This window comes from Hyperolius riggenbachi, chromosome 4 (genome assembly GCF_040937935.1).
Source record: "Hyperolius riggenbachi isolate aHypRig1 chromosome 4, aHypRig1.pri, whole genome shotgun sequence".
NCBI lineage: Eukaryota > Metazoa > Chordata > Amphibia > Anura > Hyperoliidae > Hyperolius > Hyperolius riggenbachi.
In genome coordinates, this window is record NC_090649.1 from 289946399 (window position 1) to 289954802 (window position 8404).

Genomic DNA, 8404 nt, shown 5'->3' on the forward strand with positions numbered 1-8404 from the left:
GAGGGCAGTTCAGTGTGACAGGAGGCTGAGGAGGGAAATACGCTATGTCAAGTGATTCAGACAGCTGCAGCATTATCCCCTATCTATGGCAGAGTTTACCCGCGCGATTTGCCTACGGGATTCGGCCCGATTTCCTCACTAGTCAAAATGGGAGCTTAGTAAATACCTACCGAAGCAGCATGCAATGACTTCTAGGAATGACTTCTAGTTCTCTATGTTGGTAGTGCAATACAGGTAGTTAAAGAGATGAGATTACCTAACAGTTTTATACATACCTGGGGCTTCCTCCAGCCCCATGTGCACGGATCGCTCCCACGCCCCCATCCTCAGTCGTCTCCCTCTTCAGTACCAGGTCCGGTAACTTCAGCCCATCATGTTCAGTCTGCGCAAGAGAAGTGTGCCCTCTACGTATCTCTCCGGCGGCTGTATGTATAAAACATTTAGGTAATCTCGTCTCTGGTTTCCTTTAAGTGATGCTGTGACCCTGTGACAGGTCTTCCTCACTACTCTTTAGTGTAGGCGTGGTGTACAGCCTATCACCTTGAGGCTCCCGGCATCTGCAAGATCATAAGCTGCACGATAGCTACACAGAGGAGTAAGGAGAATCTGTCCCACCACCAAAACAAAGTAAAGTATGGAACTCCACCGTTGCTACTCTGCACCCAAGAACCGGGCCCCCTTAATTCCCAGCCCGCCCCCCGCCCATTTTGCGGGGGCTACCATTGAAGATGGTCAATGAGATGGAAATAAAAAGACACCTCAAAAACAGCCCAACGCGGATGGACACAGGAGCCAAACGCAATGTGAACAAGGCCTGAAGGACATCTAAAACCTAAAAAGGAAATCCGTTTTTATACATACCAATGTACAGAGAAGGCTGTGGATACCATTGAGCCCTCCCGGTCCACCATTCCCATGCTGTCCCTGCTAGGTTGAATACCTACTTGTCCCTCCTCTGGAATCCTGAAAGTACTCGGCTCCTCAAATACTTCTGAAGACCAGCACATCTGTACTGCGTATGCACGAGTCTGGGCTCCTGCATGCCCAGTACAGAAACACTCATCTGCAGAAGCACTTTGGGATGCAGTAGAAGAAGTAGCTTTCACCGGGGATGGCGTAAGAACCATAGGACAGACCGAGGCCCAGTAATGCTTTATGGTATCCAGAGCTTTTCCTCTACATCAGTATATATAAAAAATGATTTTTATTTTTGTCTTCACGTCTTTTAGGCATGGGACCCACATGTGATTGTTAAAACCTTTAAAAATGCTAGTATTTATAAGAGCGATTGCGCCACTTAAAAGCAGAACAATTTTCAGAGCGATTACAGGGAAATCGATTTTGGGCGCAAGTTCCCTTTTTAAGAAATCACTCTGAAAATGCAGGCAGAACCATTGCAGTTTCGGCAGATCGCAATCGCTCCTGTGGGATCATGGCCATTCACTTTCAGCAGAAATGTGCCTTTGGAATCGCCGGCGATTCCTAGAAAGCATTAATCATTACTAAACATGCTCTGATGGGCCCCAGGCCTTAAAGTGAACCAGAGACGAGGCACCTTCATGTATTTTACCATATAGATCAGTGGGAACATTAGAGAAAACACCTACCATGCTCTCTGTTTCATTCTTCACTGTTCAGCCTGCCTCTTATCAGCCCTGATAAAATCCCTGACTGAGCATTCAGTCTGGCTTTGCTCAGGAATCATTATAGCTGAGTCTGTCTTCTCTGATGTCTTTTCAAGCCCAAGCCTGCCCCCTTGTGGCTCTGCTATAATGACTCGGCTATAATGATTCCTGAGCAAAGCCAGACTGAATGCTCAGCCAGGTATTTTATCAGGGCTGATAAGAAGCAGGTTGAACAGCGAAGAATGAAACAGAGAGCAGGGTTCAGTTTTCTCTAATATTCCCACTGATATACAGTACAGACCAAAAGTTTGGACACACCTTCTCATTCAAAGAGTTTTCTTTATTTTCATGACTATGAACATTGTAGATTCACACTGAAGGCATCCAAACTATGAACTAACACATGTGGAAGTATAGTACATAACCAAAAAGTGTGAAACAACTGAAAATATGTCATATTCTAGGTTCTTCAAAGTAGCCACGTTTTGGTTTGATTACTGCTTAGCACACTCTTGGCATTCTTTTGATGAGCTTCAAGAGGTAGTCACCTGAAATGGTCTTCCAACAGTCTTGAAGGAGTTCCCAGAGATGCTTAGCACTTTTGCCTTCACTCTGCGGTCCAGTTCACCCCAAACCATCTCGTTTGGGTTCAGGTCTGGTGACTGTGGAGGCCAGGTCATCTGGCGCAGCACCCCATCACTCTCCTTCCTGGTCAAATAGCCCTTACACAGCCTGGAGATGTGTTTGGGGTCATTGTCCTGTTGAAAAATAAATGATGGTCCAACTAAACGCAAACCAGATGGAATAGCATGCCGCTGCAAGATGCTGTGGTAGCTATGCTATTTTGAGTAAATCCCCAACCGTGTCACCAGCAAAGCACCCCCACATCATCACACCTCCTCCTCCATGCTTCACGGTGGGAACCAGGCATGTAGAGTCCATCCGTTCACCTTTTCTGCATCGCACAAAGACAATGGAACCAAAGATCTTAAATTTGGACTCATCAGACCACAGCAGATTTCCACTGGTCTAATGTCCATTCCTTGTGTTCTTTAGCCCAAACAAGTCTCTTCTGCTTGTTGCCTGTCCTTAGCAGTGGTTTCCTAGCAGATATTCTACCATGAAGGCCTGATTCACACAGTATACTCTTAACAGTTGTTCTAGAGATGTGTCTGCTGCTAGAACTCTGTGTGGCATTGACCTGGTCTCTAATCTGAGCTGCTGTTAACCTGCGATTTCTGAGGCTGGTGACTCGGATGAACTTATCCTCTGCAGCAGAGGTGACTCTTGGTCTTCCTTTCCTGGGGCGGTCCGCATGCGAGCCAGTTTCTTTATAGTGTTTGATGGTTTTTGAGACTGCACTTGAGGACACTTTCAAAGTTTTCCCAATTGTTCGGACTGACTGTCATTTCAAGTAATGATGGTCACTCGTTTTTCTTTACTTAGCTGCTCTTTTTCTTGCCATAATACAAATTCTAACAGTCTATTCAGTAGGACTATCAGCTGTCTATCCACCTGACTTCTCCACAACGCAACTGATGGTCCCAACCCCATTTATAAGGCAAGAAATCCCACTTATTAAACCTGACAGGGCACACCTGTGAAGTGAAAACCATTTCAGGTGACTACCTCTTGAAGTTCATCAAGAGAATGCCAAAGCAGTAATCAAAGGAAAAGGTGGCTACTTTGAAGAACCTAGAATATGACATATTTTCTGTTGTTTCACACTTTTTGGTTGTGTACTATACTTCCACATGTGTTAATTCATATTTTGGAATGGATGCCTTCAGTGTGAATCTACAATGTTCATAGTCATGAAAATAAAGAAAACTCGTTGAATGAGAAGGTGTGTCCAAACTTTTGGTCTGTACTGTATATGGTAAAATACATGAGGGTGCTTTGTCTCTGGTTCACACCAGAGCTGGTATACATAAAATGTTGTATACATACCTGGGGCTTCCTCCAGCCCCATACACACGGATCACTCCCACGCCGCTGTCCTCAGTCTTCCCGCAATGCCGATACCAGGTCCCTGCACTTCCGTCAGTCGGGCCAGTCTGCACAGGTGAAGCGCTCCCTCTGCGTATTTCTCCAGCGGCTGCTGGATAGGTACGCAAACAGCGAATTTCACTTACGTCAGACTTGCCCTGACTGACGGAAGTACAGGGACCCCGTATAGGAGCTGTGGGAAAACTGAGGACGGCCGCGTGGGAGCGATCCATGCATATGGGGCTGGAGGAAGCCCCAGGTATGTATAAATCTTTTTATTTATACCAGCTCTGGTACACTTTAAAGTGTACCAAGGGCCGGTTCTAGACTTTTTTGCCTGTGAGGATTTGCCCGCACCCCCAATTCGGAATGATCGCATGGCACCTGACAATTTACATTATATTTAATGTTTCATTTAATGTTCTCAGAAGACATTGTGCAGCTCAACACAATAGCACACTGGCTGGCTGTGAGTCTGTGGCAAACAAACTTCTCACCCTCAGCCAGTCAGCCGTCCTCCATTCTGCCTCAATCAGGACAGCAGTGCCACCTCCTCCCTTCTGCTGTGCAAGTCAAATGAAACACTGCTGCTCTCCTGCCTCCGCCATCCTCACTCACTGTCAGACTCCTCACACAGCACAACAAGCTGCTTTTTCCCAAAGATGACCTCTTCACCTCGCTCTCCTATCACTTCTCCTCCTACTCTGACTGCATGCTGTTAGTGTAAACACACAGTACCAACATGTTGCCCCTGTAATCTCTGCGCCTGATGCAAATTTCACCTTGCGTCATGAGAGAACCGGCTCTGAGTGTACCTTAGGTAAGTAAAAAAAAAATGTATGCATACCTGGGGCTACCTCTTGCCCCCTTCAGGCTGATTGGTCCCTCGCTCTCTTGCGAGGCCGCCTAGTTCCTTTGCTAGGGGGGCTGGTAAATCCGCCAGTGGACTCCAGTCAATGCAGGCACAGCCCCGTATGCACCCCTGTTGCAAGGAGCATCCTCTGCAGAACGATCCTGTGGGCGTGTGCGTGATGTGGTGCTCACAAACATGCAGTAGGGCCGTGTATGCGCAGTACACTCCGACTCGTGGAATTAACGGCTCACCTAGCAGAGGATCCAAGCAGCCTGAGAAGAGGGCGAGGGACCCATCAGCCTGAAGGGAGCTGGAGGAAGCCTGGGGTACGTATAATCTTTTTTCTCAGTTCATCTAAGGTTTAAAGATAAAAGCAAAATAGAAGTATACACACCATAGCATAGAGAATAAACCATGCTTCCTGTATAAATACATTGCTAAAATCAAATGTAGGAAGTGTGGCTAAAAATATTGAAGATGTGTTTATAGTATTGTACGTGCAATAATTGACGATGAACCTCTTTATCTATTTAATCCCAATAGCAGTTGTTATCATCTCGGTCTTAAGATCCTGCAGTTCAGCAGCAGGCAAAAGGACACGACCAAGCAGTGCAAGCATAACCAGCTCAGCCACAGGTGCATTCATCTCTCATGCTTCCAGGCAAGTAAACTAATGTGTTATTTTGGTGTCCACTTGATGGCAGTGCAACGATCTCGCTGGAATTAACACAGTGCTAAGATCCAAGCCAGGGGAGGGGAAATCAGTCGATTCAAGTCACATAATAAAGACAGTTGACTCAAAGTAAAGGTGCATGTTGGATTACTGAGAGCAACCGCAGCCGCGTCTCAGGAGGGAAGCTGCGCTCTGCTGTGTCCTGGTGTACTACCTGCATCAGTGCTGCCGCTACAATGACCTCCACAGCTCTCTGCAGAGGTCTGGATTATAGAGGCTGAGAGCCCCGTATCCTGACTGTGTATCCACAGGAGCTGCTGATATTACTGATCAGCTTATTGGTGAGTGACTGCATGGCAACGAATAAGGAACTGGCGAGGTCTATGCTGCAGTGTGAATCGTGTCTGAGAATGTGTGTGTGTGTATGTGTATATATACACTGTATGTATGTATGTATATATATATATATATATATATATATATATATATATATATATATATATATATATATATAGTATACACACATTCTCAGGCAATATATATATGTTTATTTGCATTCTATAAATCAGTTATGTATTTAGCTTTGCTTTGGTTCACAAAATAAAAAACTGTACATTTCTGTATTTCTGTTCTGACTTCTCTGATTAATAAACTGGAATTGCAGTCAACAGATGGGAAATGAGAGAAAGGGGGAGGTGAAGAGATTTTTTTTTCCTCATTCATACTGGTATTAAAGAATGCCTTGGCTGCTAGAATTCCTGTAGTTATGATAACCATATGTGATTTAATTAGGATGAGTGGAGATGTGTATTGAACAGCTATATGCTGTATTGAACCGCTATTTGCTGTGCTCGTGCCCTTGCTTTTCCACCAAGTGTTTTTTTTTTTTTTCATGGTCACCTCTGTTTATTTCCCTGTAATATAGTCAGTGAATGCAGAAACATTCCATGCTAACTGCCTGTATCATCTAAGAGTGAGCATTGTAAATATACATGCTGTGAGATTTCAGTAGCCTCTTCCTTAGATCATCCCTAGATTACTTTTGATCATTTGACAGTGATATTTGTAACTGTTACATTTTAGATTTGTTGGATGTTGGACCTGATATTAGGAAGCAAACAAAATTATATTTTGTAATTGTTAAGCAATATCTGGCGCTAGTCCAGTTTAGGGGACCCAGCAAGTAACCTCATTGGGAACAGTTGTCGAATCACAGCACCCTCTACAGCACGAAGTGTTTTGATTGGCCGAATAGTGTGGGCATAGTTTTTCTACAACCTATCTGGAACCTAGCAGTTCGTGTTGGTGCTGTCCACCTAATCACGTCAGTGGGAATACCCCTGTGAGGTGTCCTGTTGGCTTACATAATTTCAAAACTTGAAACAAAGGTAATAAAACCCACCAGCATCAATATACTTGTCCACTTGATCAGATGATATTCTGTGCCATACCATTTCAGAGTTTCTTCTCCTTTCAAAACACACACACACACACACACACACACACACACACACACACACACTCACTCACTCACTCACTCACTCACTCACTCACTCACTCACTCACTCACTCACTCACTCACTCACTCACTCACTCACTCTGTACTTGTTTGTTGGTTTCCTTGGTAAAGACATTGCTGCTAGTGCTGACTATCAAGGCTGCCAGTGGTCCGAAAGCTACAGATAGTGGCAATAGAAGTGCAGGTTAAAGGTGCCCATTAACGGTTCAATCCCGCAACCAATCGATCGTAAATGCTTATTCGTGCCCATTATGAGCCAAATTCCTGCCAACCAATCAGATCGATTGGATTGATCCCAAAAATGTGATCACGTATTGAAAAGTAGAATAAAGTGGCAGTGCATATAAAATAAAAAATACTCTGAGGGCTTGTTCACACTAAGGGCGCTTTCGATATATTTTTTTTTTTTTTTTTTTAAGCGCTGCCGATTTTCAAAATCTCCCTAAAAGTGCTTGTGCAATGATTCCCTATGGCAGTGTTCACATAATAGCGGTTTGATTCTGATCCGCTCACCAAAGCGCTGACTGTATTATTTTTTTTTGGGGGGGGGGGGTTGCCTATAATGGAAGGTGTAGGGAAATCGGAAAGCGTTTTGTATGGCATTTCCCACATGCTTTTTAGAATAAAGACATTGTATTTAGTCTTTTCCAGGTCAAAGAGTTCACTTCCTGACTGACGTCAGAAAGTGAAAAAACGAATTGCTCTGCAAAAGCGCTTAGAAAAGTGGTTTACTAAAAATCACTAAGGCGCAGGTAAGCGCCGGGAGGCGGTAAAAAAAAAAAATCACCCCCAAAATGAAAACAAATGCTGGCGTCAGCAATTGCGATTTATGATGTGAACAAGGACTGAGTGCACTCCGTTGTACATAAAAATAGTATGCTTTATTCACAGCAGAGATAAAAACAATAACTTGCATTTTGGGCCCATATAACAATGGACTCCGACAACATTAACTGGGGCTCCTGACAAAGCGAAACCAGTTGGGCAGAGCATAAGCAGCCATAAGAACCTATACATTTACACGTGCTGTTGATGTTGTTGTTTGGGTCCATTGTTATATGGGCCCAAAATACAAGCTCTTATGTTTTATCTCAATTTAACCTATTTTGGTTCCTGGACGTAGAAACTACGTCCAGGAACCATGCGCGCTCCCGCGGTCGATCGCATGCATGCGCGCTCACGGCCCGCGCTTCGTTAGCCAGGCAATCAGTGAATCGGGCTATGGTGCCCGATCACTGATTCCTCTCCCCCGCTGAAAAAGCGACAGCTTCTCTCGGAAGCTTCGCTTTTTCTGGCTGTTCCCTCCCCGATGCGTCACTCTAAGCGTGTGTTACGCTTAGAGTGACGTCATGTAAACAAACTCATGGCGGCCATCTTGTGGCCAAAAAGTAAAACTACAACAAAAAGTAAAACAAATTTAAATCAACACACAATAACATTAAAAAACTATGGTTTACATCCCACCCTCCCAAAAATACCTAAATAAATTGTTTAATATAAAAAAAAAAAAAACCATTACAATAAAAAAAAAAAAAACATGTAAATATTTACCTAAGGGTCTAAACTTTTTAAATATCAATGTAAAGATGAAATATTTCTATATTTTTTTTTTTTTATTTTAAACTTGTAAATAGTGATAGATGCAAAACGGGAAAAAATGCACCTTTATTTCCAAATAAAATATTGTCGCCATACATTGTGATAGGGACATAATTTTAACGGTGTAATAACCGGGACATATGGGT

At 43.8% G+C, this 8404-nt stretch overlaps 1 long non-coding RNA gene across 1 annotated transcript in view; it reads left to right on the top strand.

The window, feature by feature from the left end:
* LOC137570748 (uncharacterized) overlaps positions 1 to 5478 on the top strand; it is an 83977-nt gene extending 78499 nt beyond the window's left edge. Inside the window, exon 3 of the long non-coding RNA XR_011031161.1 lies at positions 5011 to 5478. This is a non-coding gene — a long non-coding RNA (uncharacterized lncRNA). The remainder of the gene's footprint in view (positions 1 to 5010) is intronic.
* Positions 5479 to 8404: the final 2926 nt, after the last annotated feature.